At 36.4% G+C, this 16,112-nt stretch overlaps 1 protein-coding gene across 6 annotated transcripts in view; it reads left to right on the top strand.

Moving 5' to 3' along the window:
• SPOCK3 (SPARC (osteonectin), cwcv and kazal like domains proteoglycan 3) overlaps window positions 1-16,112 on the top strand; it is a 327,128-nt gene that overhangs the window by 28,443 nt on the left and 282,573 nt on the right. The gene's annotated exons all lie outside the window — the stretch shown is intronic.

Below are 16,112 nucleotides of genomic sequence, written 5' to 3' on the forward strand. Positions count from 1 at the left end.
TGAATTAAAATACTCCAAATTTAATTGGTTTTCTTCCTGTATCCATCACAGACTTTGGAGAACTTACTAAAAGCTACATTTTTTTTTCTTATAATTTTGGGAAACTATAGAAAGATTTTTTTTAAAAAGAATCCTCTTTTTTGTTGCTTTAGTACCTTAGCAGCTCTTCTAATCATTTACAGCTATCTTTATACAAGGGCTTGTATAAACTCAGCAGTATTGATAGAGTACAAGCTTTTGCATGTCMGCCCCTGCTATGTGTAAATACTACATGTGCATCCTCAGGAACTGTTGGAAGAGTTTCATAGAGAAACTTGTGAAACACAGGCTGCACAGTGGCATGTCTTTACTTTTTCTTTTTTTTCTTTAGCACTGTGGTAGGTATTTTACTTTTTTGTAATTGTACCAAGTACTTACTTTAATCTCTATACCTCAAGTGCTCTTTGGGAATGGCTGAGGAATACAGCTCCAGTCTACAAGTAAGAAAAATAAGTGATCTGTAAAGAATTTGGTCTGGCTGGTTAGAGATGCTGAAGGTGATACCTAGAGTAGGATTCAGTCTCCCATTTATACATATTTCAAAGCAGTAATAAGAATATAAGAATATTTTAAGCCTATATGTTTTACAGATTCTTAATTTTATATCTATTTTTTTCTGAGATTAAAATGTAATACATTTACTCTTCAGTACAACAGAAAATAGATTTAAGTTTACAGGATTATGTTTTAGTCTGCTCATGTCAAGATCTTTAGGAACCATAGGGTGTAAATAAACAGTCAAAACCTGTTCTGTGAAATATTTATACCTGGCATATAATGTGACAAAAGCATTTAATTGATTGCTGAACTAGATTCTGGCTTTAATGAAACTTTCATAGAAAATATGTGAGAGTCTAGAGGAAATGGGAGAAAGGTTTCAACCTCCTTTTCCTTTTGAATGTCCTTTAGCTGTCCTTTCCTGCCATCTCTCCCCCAAGGTGAGAGGCAGGGCTTACCAGCAGGGAAATGAATAACATATTTGTCCATGTAATGCTCAGCAAAATGGATCCACTGTGTGTGGACCAAGTGAGCAATACCTTCATATTTTCTTCAAGACTCAGTAGGTCAGAGCTGTGAGTCATTGGGGAGGAGCTTATCCTGTCTTTTAGGGGAAAACCAAAGAAGATGTGTTTCAAGGGGTTTCAGCAATGTCACTTAAAAAAACAAAACAAAACAAAACACCAAAAAAAACCAAAAAAACCCTAGTTGGAAATACTGCAGAAGAGACCAACAAAAGTTACTTGTGTGGAAAGACAGGAAATACTTGTTTTTTGGTTGGTTTTTTATTGGTTTTTTTTTTTTTTTTTTAATTAAAGAACAGTGAAGGAGACCTTTACAGTTGAAGAAAATAAAATACATTGCAAGGGGAAGGGGAAAAAAATCGTTTTCCAGTTCACAATTAACCAGACAGATGAAAGCCTATTTTTCTGTTTCACCTCTATTTAATCTTCGCAATTTTCACATAGTTACTAGGTGAGATTTTCGTTACTATTCTGGGTACTCGGTTGCTTTCCTTCCTCTTTTTCCTGTTAAATGTTTCCTGTTTCTATTTGTATTTAGTTTTCTCCTCACTCATTTTGTAACCAGTTCTTTTTTTGGAGAGTCTTCATTTCTTTCTGTTGAAGCAAGAAGGTGTTGGTTCCTCTTCTTCAGGTCCCTACAACCAATGGAATTTCTCACCTGTGCTAAAGGTTTTTCCTCAATCTTCCCCTGTCCTGCTCATTGATATACTTAGGTTTAGGCAGGGCAACTGACCATTTCCATGTTATTCTAGTGAAAACTTTGATTAAAAATAATGAAACATAATCAACTTTTATTAGAGTCCATCTAAGAGTGGTTATTTATTTAAAGTGAGAAGTAAACATTATTAAATATGAAATTATTTTTTTATTAATATTAGCTTCCAGAATATCAATTACATATAAATTAATAACTGAATTCACATTATTGGTATAAAAATCTTCAGGTATTTCTCTGGAGTCTAATTAAATAATTGAAATGTTTGTCCGATATTACTGCAGCTGCAAGTAGTATAACCTGGGACTTCGTGCTGCTGAGCTTATGGTTTATGTGGTGGAAAGCAAATCTGAATATAACGAGCTGGTGGAATTTCTAGCTCTCACCAGAGTACAGAATGCATGAACATGGTGCAGATGTAAAAGAAGAAGTGATGGAAAGGGAATCTCTAGCTTTAGTGTAGTAGTAACAGCCTTCGGCATTTGAAAAATGTGTCTGCGGGAGCTTGTGTAGAACGGGTGGAGCATGTGTAGAATCGTACTCACCATGATTAAAAGCAGTATTTGATAACAAATATCTTAATGCAATGAATCACTGTAGGACCTATGACTCAAATTTTAACTTTTGCAACTCCCAAGTCTTTATTTATTCTACTAAAAGAACTTGGACACTTATCTACCTGTCAATTCCCCTTAGGGTTGCAAGGTTGCTCTCTTTCTGAGAAGAACTCTGAGCACTATCTGTGTACACAAGAGGCATTTTGAGATACTGTGAGGGTTGTGGTGCTGGTACTACGTGCCTTGGAAAGGTGACTGCCAGTTCCCATTTGGGATACAGCCATTGACAGAAGKCTGACCACATGAGGTGATACAAGCTATTGAAGAAGAGAAAAGGGTTTGAGCAAAACAGTGGGTAATGAAAGGTAGTAGTGGGTGCAGCTTTATATAAACAGCAGAAACAAAATGACTTAGTGAGTGTAAAATTCTGGTTTCACTGTTGTGTCAATATAATTTGGCATTTCTGTTTCTGGTGGTTCATCAGTGGAAGAAACTGAAAAAACCTTGGGCATACAGAGTACTTCTCAGTCCTGACTGTCACTGAATTGGGTGCTGGGGAATTATGCTAAACATGCACAGATGTTTTTCACTTTCTGGAATTGCTCTAGCTTAGAGTTTTAGACTGTAAAGTACTCCTAAGTTTCAGTGAAGTAGTAGTTGCTTGGGAGTCTACTTTGGCAGAAGCTAACACAATATTTTTCAAAATAACTGCATATTGGTCACCCAAAACTAAACACTGACACCTGTGGCTAAGCACTAATTCTCAAAATAASCAACCTCACTACTATCAGAGATGCCTTCATTTTTATGTATTAGTTAATAGAGTAAAGTTAGAGTAGATACAGTATAACTTCCTTTAATTTCTTAAACTTTCTTACGGTTTCCCACAAARAATGGTGCGTTATTCCATAATACAAAGCATGAAGTCCCACTGCACGCATTTCATGACATCCTTTCTTGCCACCTCAAGCCATGAAGTGGCTGCAAGTCTCCTTGGAGAGAGGGTAGAGCCAATACCATCTATGTCATAATTCATAGTTTTGGTGTCCCAAAGAGAGGTGCTGAAAGCAGAGGTCCGGTCAATCTTCTGTCTTTCCTCTTTCTTTTTTTCTTCTTCCTAACCTTCCATGCCAATATAGAGACAAAGCCAACAAGCATGTTTCGGTCTTCTTTGAATCTCAGATGATGTATTACAGGGAAAATTTACCTGGAAAGAGTTAGGGATTGCACCAACAGCTTCATAGGCAATATTTGTTTTCTGGAGCATGTTTGCTCTCTAGCACCCCTGGTCATGCTGGTCCTCTGATTTTCCATACTSGGTGGGTAAGCATTCAAACTAGGTGTAATGGCTCAAGGGAAAACATGCTGGACTTTTGTTCCTTTCTGAAACTGGGGTGTGATAAGATTGCTTATCTCTGCCCAGGAGCTGGGTATGGCCAGGAGTTTTTCACTATGATAAAATTTCCCAATTTGCCTAAAAAAATCAAAAGAAGAAAAAAGAAAAGGAGGTCACCAAACTTAATAGTGTTAGCATGCAACTTCAGTGGCAGTGTGTAAATGCTGATAGAATAAGAATCTGGCCTTGGTATTGTCTTCCTACATTTAATTTTCTCAGTGTACCTTTCTGGGAGTTAGGTTCTATATGCCAAACAAGTAAAATAAAATACATATTTCTTGAGTCTTTACTATTACCATGGCAAATGGCAATTGGTTTTAAGAATTATTTCCCTTATAAACGGAATTGATTTTATCCTGTTAAGAGAAGATATTTTGTTTAGAAGTTAGTTTAAAATAATTAGTCATGGATAGCATGGTAAACCGTACAATACAGATATAGGGAAATGTCACTGTTATTGTTTTTATGACTTTAAATAAAACACATATTTGTCAAACAAGTGCATAGCACTTATATTGCCCCTAAAGTTGAGTACACAGTAAAGCCATTCTGCTTTGTTTAATTTATTATTCTTTTATTTGGAAATTGCCTTTTTTTTTTTTCTTTCTGTGCCAGACAGTTTATATCTAATCCTGTTTCACTTGTTTACCTCTCAACTGTTGTATTTCCYAAGACTACAGTAAAACTGAGCACAAAAATAATTAGTGGAAAGAATAGACATTCAACTCAGTAAATGAAATGCAAGGTCTTATCACAACCTGTTATTTACAGGTTATATCTCATCTTAAACTCAATGATTATGTTTCACATTTTAATGTCGACAGAAAACCAACATTATTTCCTTCTTTCCCAAATGAAGGAAATAGTGATTAGGCAATTTAAAGAGAAGTTTAGTTAACAGAGTTGAACTTTGAGGCAAAAGGAGCTCTTGCAAGGATCCATATAAAAAAAAGGCATTCTGTTTGCTGCTTTTGCCCTTTAAAAGTATGCCAACGCTTTCTTTTAACTTTTTCTCCCAAGAGCTCTTCTCTTAGCATTTCCCTCTAATAATTTCTCTTTGATAACTCAAAAAGTGACAGTAATTAGCATTTATAATAAAAAAACCTAACCTTTAAATATATTCACCATAGAAAGAAAATATTTGTACCAACTAAGACAGATTTCTGCTGACACAGAAATACTGGCTATAGTCCAGCACTATATGATCTATTCCTTTATTGACTTTTTTTTAATGAGGGTTAGGTTGTTCATAGGGTGGCTGGGCAGGAGAGTTAGTATTTTTTTATGGAGAGAGTTAATTTATACCTGAGACAAAGGTAAAATTATAGAATATGCAGACTGTATATATGATGTATTCAGGAGGTTACATGGTGAAGTAGTAGAAATATGGGTGAGTGGAAATGAGTCTTCCTAGGAGTTTTTTCTTATGCTTAARCAGAATGGTTCTGAATACTACTTAAAATAGTTTCCTGGATGGTTTTTATAGTGTTCAAAAATGCTTTGTTTTATTAAATTAAATTTACAAAATTAACTTTCACTAAGTAGCAAGCTTTATAGAAAGAAAAAAAGGGCATTCCTTTGAGAAAAGATACACAAGAAGGAAAAAATAGTACGAAAGTTCAATAAACTGCATCATTATTCCAGCAGTGACGTTTCTAAAGCTGCTGCCTAAAATATTACTACAAAATGAAAAGGAACTAGATACCAAATTTCTTCAATACTAATTTGTGTAGATGTCAGCAGTGTTTCATAGCATGATTGATAAAATTGTGTTCCAGTTTAGATTTAATATGATTTTGTGAAAAACATTTAAGAATTACTTCATATATAATGAAATGCTCACTGTACTCCTATAAATAGCATATTACTTTTTTAATGAAATGTATACAAATTAAATATAAAATATTGTGAATTTTAGAATTTGTTAAACCCAGCTATGCTTGGAAGATGTGGTTGTAATTTTCTACATTAATCCCAATTTAAATGCTGTTAAGTCTTGCCATGTGTTGTGAATTATRCCAAAATCGGCATATACAATGAGTTAGTGATTATAGACCACTGATTTACAGGGACACTTGTAGAAATCATTATGAATCTATGGCTTCTTGTATGCTGTCAAATTAAAGCACTGTTTCCATTATGCAAGCACTTGATCTTGCATATGATGGAATATTTCTCTATGGCATGCTTGTACTGCTCATCTCCCAAGCAAGTTCTCAGAAAGAAGCAAAGTGGCTGTGGGTGTATGTGTGGATAACTATGATTTAGCTGGAGAGAGGAGCTTGTTTGTGACCTTTTGTTTCTTGCGAGAGACTCTCCTGTTGTAATGACATGCTTAAATCCATTAGCATGTCTCTCACCATAAAGACTGAGAAATATAATTAGCAAGTTGTTTACAGCAGAGCTGCAACTGCTGTGACTAAAGTGTTATTGATAGAGTGAATGAACTTCTGAGAATTGTTTTCCAAAGATTACTTTAATAAAGGTTTGATATGATGCTATAACTTAGCCTTGATGTTCAATGTAAGGCTTGATATTATTTTTTCACTATCTAATTGCTTCACATAAAAATGACATGATATTTTGCCTGCATTATTCCAGATAGTTAAGCCTGTTCTTAGCACTTTTAATCCTAGCAGTTCTATTAGCCTTGGAGGCTAGAAGCTGCTTGATGCTAAGCACTGTTGAAGTTTCATTTATTTGGGTGCCTGAATCTGAAGGAAGGAATGATAATAACTTCTATACTTAAGCTAGAACAATTTTCTGCTGGGACATGAAATCAAAAGGATGTAAGTGAAATGTAGTGCATTCAGCAGAAGAAAGAGTAAAATTAATGCTGTCTGCTTMATAGCCTAATGCCAGTCATCTGTTTTTAGATTCTTTGCCAATGCTGATAGTCCCAAGTCATGAATAAACAGCAGTTGATTTTATCTGGCTCATGGATTTTGTGAGTGTTCTTGTTGCCCTAGCAACTGGAGTAAGGTTGGCACTAGCATATGCACTTTGATCTGAAAAAAAAAAATTATTTATGTCTACTATGCCTAAGGAGTAAAACTTAGAGACATAGCCAGTAAACTAAGCCTAACTTTTCAAAGTTGGCCATGAAAAGAAATAATAATTTTAAACTGCTCCCCAGTGTTGAGAACTTGGCTCTTTTCTGTGATAGTTGGATCTATGGTTTCTACAGTTTGGTCATAATTTTCAGTGTTGTGAGAAAGACAAAAAACCCCAAGGGGACTTTGGGATGCCTGGTTTGTATTCTTGAATATGCAACCCATGTGCTGAGGCCCCATAGGAAAGTTAACTGCCATGTCTGTATCTCCATCTTCCCTCCGTAAGTGGGTATAGCATTATCTTTTGTAAAATTACTTAGATGTTCATGAAGAGCATTAAGTAAGAACTGATACACGTGTCTTTATCTTGTGTGCAATATATTATTCTGTAGTATAAATAACAGAAAAATTGGAAGGGAGGAAACACTACATTAGACTGAAAAGAGTATGAGCTTGGCTTCCAGTATCTCCATGGCAAAGAAGGTATGAGAACCCTTTTTTTATTGTTCAGAGGCAAATGGATTCACTTACGATCAGTTTGATCTCTGTATTGAAAGATCACCATTAATTTTTRCACACTTTCGAAGGAAAAGGCCTCCACAATGCAGAATTAAGGTACACTTAAACACATTTTTCATTGTCCTCTGTGTAGAATCTTATATTTAAGCCTGATGATGTACACTGCTGTACAGAATTTTTATCTTGTAGAAACTTGCACAGCTTGGATTATACTTCCTTCTTGCTCAAGCCATAAAATTTTTTGTCAAAACAAGTTATATGTTCCTGCAGTATTTAGGTCCTCCAGTGAACATCTCTTTACAAAGGGTAGTCATTACTGCATCATGCTGGGAAACCTGTTTTCCAGGTATATTTAATCAATATTTCCTAGTTATTCCTTTACACTTGGTGTTTGTTAAGAGTTTAAAAAAATTACACAAATCCTTTTTTTCACCTATCAATAAGAAAGCTATTCGGTGATGGTGTCTTTGCATTTTCTTGATATTATGCAAAATCGCTAGTAAAAGATAATTAGAGTAACCTCAGCAGCATTCAGTCCAAATTCTGTAAAATCTGTCATTAAAACTGTAGTCATGAATCTCTTTCTCTCTCTTCTGCCTTTTTTTCCTTTTTCTATGTGTACTGCTTCCAAATTTTGTACAGGTAACTCATGTAAACATTTCAGGCTTGAATATTACAGTTCATGTTTTTGATTCAATATCCATGATCTGACATTTTTCCTCATCATTGACTGATTGACTAAAGATTTCACAGAAGAATAAATTTGAATACAGTCTTGTGTTTACACTCATGATAGTTGTTTGTCTTTGAACCTCAATTGACCAAAACTTTGATTACACATGTTTTTCAGGCCCTAGTGTAAGAGTCATGGGTTAACTCTTGGCAGGGCACAAAATCCAGACGGGACACAAAGAAGTGTCTTCACATCCTTCAAAAATACTCTTGCTTTTCRTCATGCAGTGGGATTAGTAATTCCAGTTGATGATGACACAAGTTTTGAGAAGACGGTGAGCCCCTGTAGCTTTGTGCCAGTGGCTGGGGTTGGACCTGAATATAACAAGTGTGGACAGGAGTGTCACTGGCTGAATGAATCTGCTGGCATAGTACCAATCAAAAGCAGAAGCATTCAGCTGATATAAACTTTGCTAGATTTTAAAGAACAAAGCTAATACTAATCTGGGTTTAGGCTGTTTCTCCAACGTGAGAACAAAGAATGAAATTTTGAGCTGTGTTAGACTCAGCTGTGCGTGACTAGGTAGTAGTATTATTGTGGTAAATGCCTTAGCCACTTTCTCAGGTGCCCTGACATGACAGGATGAGGATCCACAAGTGAACTGAACAATAATGATGGTTAACAAGGATGATGGTTCATTTAGCTTGGAGGTGTCACTGAGTTAAAGATGCCCTATGTGCTGGTTCAAAATTGTTTCCATAGCAGATCACGGTCAAAGGAGATTCTCTTCTGAAGGGAACAGAAGGCCCTATACACAGATAGGGAAATCTGCTGGCTCCCTGGGGTCCAGGCTGAAGATGTCTAAAGACTAAAGAAGAGAGAATTTCGTGCCCTGGGATGGCCATCAGGTTATTATCCATAATAACAAGTCTAAGGTCAATCAAGAGAACTTTAGGGCCTTGGCACAACTGGTTAAGGGATCAGGAGAACAAGTAGTGTCCCACTCTGTTCTTCTAGGTGCAATGAAGGATGGAGAAAACAGGAAGAGCCTGCAGATCAATACCTGGCTCTGTCACTGGCAGAATTTTGGGGATTTTGATCATGGTTCAGTTTATGTGACAACAAGCCTGCATGTGACAGATGGGGTACCACTGTCTCGCTATCTCACAGAGCTCATTGGAAGAGCTTTAAAATAGATTTGAAGGAGAAAGGATAAAACAAAGCTCAGGAGAAGGGAATGTGTTGGCAGCATGCCAGAGTTTGGGGGGCAGTGTGCTAGCCGAGGTCCTTTGACTTGCTGTCTCAGTGGACATGGGGGATGGAGATCCATGAGGCAGCAAAGGCACAAGGAACCAGAACTTCAGGCCTGTCCTTGATACTGGGGAAGGTCATGGAGCAGATCATCTTGAGTGACATTATGCAGTGCATACACAACAAACCAGTGATCAGGCCCAACCAGCATGTATTTATAAAAGGCAGGTCCTGCTTGATTGCCTTCTTTGACATGGTGACTCAGTGGATGAGGGGAAGGCTGTGGGTGTTGTCTACCTGGACATTAGTAAAAGCCATTGACACATTTCCCACAGCATTCTCCTGGAGAAACTGGCTTCTCATAGCTTGGATGGCCATAAATACATATAGGTGTGATGCTTAGGGAAATGGTTTAGTGGAGTTGGCAGTTTGACTTGATGATCTTAAAAGCCTTCTTGAAAATAAATGATTCTATGAGTCTATGTGTCATTCCATGATAGCAGAAGAGGTATTATGGTTTTCAAAGGCATTTGGGAAGAATGTGGTGAACAATAAAGGTGGTATGGACAGTTAATATTTGCTTCATACTTAAACAGTATCGGTCAAAGGCCTATCTGGTGGATGCAGGGCAGTACTTTAAAAAAAAATGAGTTAAGTTTTGCATTGCTGAATATCACTTCAAGCATAATTTTGTGTAATGATATTTCTGAATATTTTCAGATACTGCCTGGTGAATTCTGGAAATTTTTTATTTTGGCAAAACAAGGGATTTGAGGATGTCACAGACATTGATAATCCCATGAGTAAAACATTAGAAAAAATATGTTGATCTTAGTTAACAATTTACTGTTGGTCTTTACCAACCAAAATAATGGATTTGATCTTTCTATAGCTTGTATTAGGCTTATGGCTTCTTATGGCTCCTCTTTCCTCAGAAAAAAAAGAACTGAAGACATTGGGAATTCTGTGAAACAAGCTGCTGGGACTCAGATTTGCTTAAGTCCTTCTATCAAAGGATCCATTAATTTTCCTCTCAGGTGTGAAAATTGCTGACTCTTATGCTTAATTTTTTTTTTAAGGCTAAGATGTGTTCTCTTGATTTTTGCTTCTGAGTAGGTATTTGCTCCCTGCACATTCATGTCTCTAAATGGCTCATCAGAGAGTCACTTCTGTTTTCTTGTAATGAAGGCTACAGGCAGGASGTAGAGATGGCAATCCTGTTTCATAGTAAATCTAAAGCCAGGCCATGAAGGAAAAAGTGTCTGAGAAGTCTTTTCTCTTTCAATAGTGATTCACAGGTTTTTCAAGAAATTAATTTGGGTAGGTATCTTTGTTGTATTGGAATTTTGGAATTAAAAATATGAATTTAARCAAACACCATCGAAGGTGATCTGTAGCCAGAGGAATAATCTGCATCAGCTTGCCTGGAGCCACTGATGTGACTTTTGTCTGCCTGGCACAGTTCTTATCTTGCCTTGGTGGGAGGAGTAGTTGTGTTTTTTGATGCTTCTAGCTGTTAGTGGAGTAATTGCCCTGAGCAGTTGTGTAGCATTGCCTGGTGTTGCTGTGAGCTTCTCTTGCTCTCCTCTGTTTCCTTGTTAGTGGAACATTATTTCCCCTTTGGGTTGGTAAATTTGGGCTGATGCATGTCTTTAGCTGGTGCATGTACAACACAAAAGTGTAAAGCAGTCTGAGTTTAGGTGACACAGCTGTGTTTAGTCAAAGGTAGTSCTTGAGTTAGGCAGCCAACAACCAGGATTATAGGTGGTGAGWAGCTGGCAGTAAAGATTGCAGGGGAAGGGTTACAGCACAAACCCTTGTGTCCCCTGAGCCTAATCTGGATGCAAGGTGCTGCAAAGCAATACAACTTCTCTAATGTTGTTTGCCAAGTACTGTATAATCTACTAATTTGATAAATTATGTTATTAGGCAAGTTACTATTTATGTTATTAGGCATGTTATTATTTGACCATGAAAGAATGGTTTTATTTTATCCTGTTRTGTAAAGATGAAAACATTTCTGTGACGAAAATTGTTATGAAAGGAGAGCACACAATCACATTTCGGAATATATTTTGCAAATGTATTTGTTTGCTTTATTTATTTTTAATTGTTCTTTATTTGCTACAGTGTTTTCCTCTTCTGGAGGATGACAATCTAAATGCTCTTTTGTATCCCAAGGTTGGCATTGCCTGTGAAATTCTCCCAACCTCCCTGCTTTTGTTGCCAAAGTACTTTCTTCTGATCTTCACTCACTTTACCCAGAAGTGTGTGCAAAATGAAAACACGTTAGTGAATCATGCTATTTCTGATAAATCTGTAAAACATGACATAAAGTCCTGCAGAGTATTTTCTTTTTCATTTCCCCAGCAATGATTAGGCAATGGAAAATCACAGTATAATAGAAGTCTTCTGTTCAGCTGTTAGTTCTGCCCCTCATCATGAAATCTTCTGAATTACCTGTTCTGTTGTGTCTCAATTAGGACACATTTTTCAACTTGCGTGGCTGCTTCTGTTACTACTCTCTCATGATACAATAGTAAAACTTCGTAATCACCTTACCTCATTCACTCCTTCTTCTAGGAAAAGAAAATATACCACCATCGATAATTAAAGGGGGAAGGATGATATTAACACCCATGTCCAATTAGATTCACTGGGATCTTTTCTGAGGAGAGTAAAATGTTTAAAATAGTCACCGTATGGTTTTACTTTTTTTTTTTTTTTTTTTTATAATTATTTTCAACTCATGCTAACCTAGTTCTCATGAATATGCATTAACTTAAATTTGATTAGCTTCAGGAAGGATACAACTTTACCAGCTTTGGAACGGAACTCTGGAAGAATAAACACCTGAACAGCATGTACTTGTAGAACCAGTGCTGTATTGTGTGCAGTTCAGCAGATTGCTAAAAATACAAGGTTTTGACCTGTTGTTAATGCTGTTAATCTCTGTTAATAATGCTGTAAAAATCTGCCTAAATTTTTTATGTGATATGGACTATATTTGAAGTGGAACTGATTTTTTAATAACATGCACTTTGTGATGATCTGAGCAGTGCTTTAGAAGAAAATTATCCAAAATAGTCCATCAGCCTGTTTATAAGATAATTATACACATTTTGCTAGTTAATGTGCCGTAGTTCATTGGGGTTTTTCAGGCAATGCTTGTGCAATCGAAAAAGGTAAATGGAAGCTGCTGAATCCTTAAAGGCTGAAGTACAACATGTGATAAGTATTGTCTCTGTTCTCCCACAGCTCTTTAATTATGAACACCAAGTATTGAAAAGGAGGATAAAGCTACTTCACTATTCTGTTAACATCCATCTTCCTTTTAGTATAGGAAAAGAGAAAAGTGTAGGCAACTGAAACAAAGGTTTCATTATGTGTCTTAAGGAGAAATGATGGTGGGGGCCTGTAATTATGCTTCCATGGTTGAGATCTTGTCTATAGCTATAGGCTGTACTTCCACTATTTCCAGTACTGAAAAGAAGGGAAGGTAAAGAAAAGTAGAAAATTGCTCTTAGGGGCCTGGCAGAAGGTTTGTGGGTTTTTTTCCTTTTCCAAATCTTTTCAACTACTATTTCTTTAGTTGTGCAAGTACAGTTGGGAAGGAAGGAAAGGGAAGGAAGTGAAAAATCCAGCAGAGCAAATTTTCCTTGGGGGTAAGGTTGTGYTTCCATGAGATTTTTTTTTAAAAATTTCAAAATTACATAGTCAATGAATATGCAAGCAGACCCAAACTACTGTGCTGACTTGTCTCTGTATTTTTCTTATGCTTCTGCAGTGCCTGGGTAGGATGAGGAGAAATTTCAGGGATTCAAACTAGTTTTTTGTATTCATAAGTGTTTCAAATGATGTGTGTAGATGAAGAAATAGCAATAAATTTCAACATCCACTGCACCTTTCTATGTAGAGATGCAGCACTTGAAACCTTGCCAGATAGGCTACACCAGAATTCTGGGTATTAATGTCCTAAATTTTGAAGTGAGAGCGGCTCATAGGGTCTAATTGAAACTTTAAAAACTTGTGGGTTTTTTTGTTCCCTCTGGTCTCATTTGTGGTTTTCAAAGAAATATTTCTGAAAACCTTAATCTTAACAATGTTACCATGAAGTGGAACCCTGATATGAAGTTAATTTGATGATACACCAGTGAATGTTGTTTCCAAGACTTCAGAACTGAAATGCATGACATTGTTTCCAAATCTCTTTTTCGTGCCTAATTAGGTATCCTGATTGTCAAAGTTCCTTCACTTCTAGCATCTCCCTTCAAATCTTGGCAGAAGAATCTATAAAAAATGTAGAAGAACCCCTTGTCCTTTAAAATAACTTTGCTATCACCAATTAAGTACTTGGTTAAAAAAAAAAAAAACAACCCAAACCAAAACACAACTTTAATCAAAAAATCTTAAAGCTGCAAATAACTGCAGTTTTGAGTCTGTAGCTACCAGGTTTTGAAGCTTAAAATACAGAAGCTTAAAATACAGTAGCAAATTGCAATTTTGAAAGCAAAAGCTTTTGTCTCCTATCACAAGTACAAAGTTTGAACTGGAATTTTTTTAAGATCTTAGAGGTATGATGACATGCCACTGAGGTGAGAATCTAGTCCTAAGTAGCTAAAATGTTAAGTGGAACTGCTATAAATATAGTAGGTTGGATTCTAATTGGTCTCTCATCTACACAATATTGAAGAGGTGATGTAATCTTATGATGTCTCTAGCTCATTAGGAATTTAAAGAAAGAAAAGTCAATAAATACAAAAAAAAAGTGGGTGTAGGGGTTTACTTCAGCTATTCACAATCTGCATCAACCTATATTGAGTAATGAGATATAAATCCCACTAGGCAAAAACATACAGTGGCTACCCTTGTAGTGTTTTAATTTGGAGATTGTCAATCTGACGAATTTTCTSCATCTGGAGTAGAACTACTATAAAATAATGGAAGCTTTCAAACTGGTAGGAAGTTTTGCAAGAGAACATAATCAAGAGACTTGAAGATCTCTATGACAAGTTTATTTAATCATCAGCTACTCTTTTTATCTGGACCCAAACAAAAGAGAAAGCTCAAAACCATTGTATCAAGTAAGAACTTAAAAAACTGTACATATCACTTCTTCAGGGATTAATTTAGATATTGAATTTCATAGAATTGTTTCAGTTTTGGTTTACATATGGAACATATACATCTATAATACCTGAATAAATAGTTTGCAAGATCCCCTTAATTTCCATGACAACTACTTTGTGAGTCAAACTTACAGGACAAGTAATTCTGACAATGCCAAGCAAAATGATAGAGAAAAGAATAACTTCAGAAAGATGGGTGTCTTAAAAAATTTTACAAACAACCATTTGGTTTTGAACATGACTGTAAAATCATGTCAGACCAATTGTGTATCTAAGACAGTTTCTTGTCTYTGAGAATGGCCAATAGGAAGTGCTTGGAAATGAGTGTAAAAGTTGGCCAAGAATATGGCAGGTTTTTTCCTTGTCAAATTCTTTATGAGTTTTTTCCATATATTTTTTCTGCTGTTTTTTAAAATGCAAGCAATAGGTCTCACTTAAAGAGAATGTGAGGCCAAGGAACAGGAATCTTTGGGAGGCTGGCATGGAGGACTAGGAAGAGACTTGTAGGGGTTCTAAGGGTCTTCTGGAAGAACATGAGGGAAATCAGTTCATCAGAAGTAATGCAAAAACTGGCCAATGGGTCATGGTGGGTGGCCACAGACTGCTGGTGAAGTGAGATTCTTGGTAAGGAAGGTGAGCTGGGAGTGCTGGGAAGGTGAGAGGATCTTCAAAGGAGATTGAGGAAGAGTGTTCTTGTCTTGCTCTCAGGCAGGCCTGTTCCTCTCCAGTCTTCTTCATAAAAAACCACTATACCTGCACCTGGATCACCATAGGTTTCCTGATGCTGCCAGGAGGGGCTGGGCTAGCGGCTCTTGGTATTGTGGAAGGCTGCTTCCCAAAACGGTAGCTAACTCTGATTACAATCTTCTAATGCTGATCAGAGACTGCTGAAGGACAGAGGCTAGTTGGGCTGTACATGGCACTTAACAGCTAATCCCTATTTCCTTGGTACAGGCAAACAGCTGGTCATCTGTGTTTGGCTTACTTCTACTCAATGTGCCATACATTTTCTCAGGGAACATAGATATTTTAGCTTAATTTGATCTGAATTAGTGAGCAGTAGTGGCAGAGTAAAAGTGATTATATTGACAAGACTTTATTTGCAACAGGCTTAATAAAAAAGAATTCTAAACTGCTGCAAATTTTGGTTGTAAACATGTTGTCCAGAATAAGACAGGAGTCAAAGGAGACTAAAATATATATATGYATACATATGTATGTATTTTTAATATATGTTTCTCTGGCTATGCATTAGTCAGTGCATAATATCAACTTAGAGACTCAACAGACACTGATATATTTTAAACAAAGCAATTGACCTTTCTGAGATCTAAATAGCTGAGTAAATGTAAAGATGTTGGGGTATACTGACAGAATATTCAGTACATAAGGATCTGCATCTGTTTGCTGCATTTATTTATCTTTATCTTTGCTACATTTATTTATCTTTATCAGTGGAAAGGTGAATAAAAATATAATATCTGTCATGTTCTATGGCAGTGTGATGCTCACAAAAATGACAAGAACTGGTTTTTGTACTACAGATCACGTGTGACTAATGCCCACAAGTTCCTGTGCTGTTATCCTGCATTAGAAAGCTGTGAAAGCTGGGTGTCATTAACAAAAATCATGTATTGATTAGAAGAAAATGACAWATCTTTCAGCCTAAACTTTCCTTATGTTGTAGCAGTAGCCAGTGGATTTATATCAATTTATTGGTACAGTAGCAACATGTAGGAGCTCTCGCAGAGAACATGC

This window comes from Malurus melanocephalus, unplaced genomic scaffold (genome assembly GCF_030028575.1).
Source record: "Malurus melanocephalus ecotype Western Australia unplaced genomic scaffold, MMel_1.1 scaffold_352, whole genome shotgun sequence".
Taxonomy (NCBI): Eukaryota; Metazoa; Chordata; class Aves; order Passeriformes; family Maluridae; genus Malurus; species Malurus melanocephalus.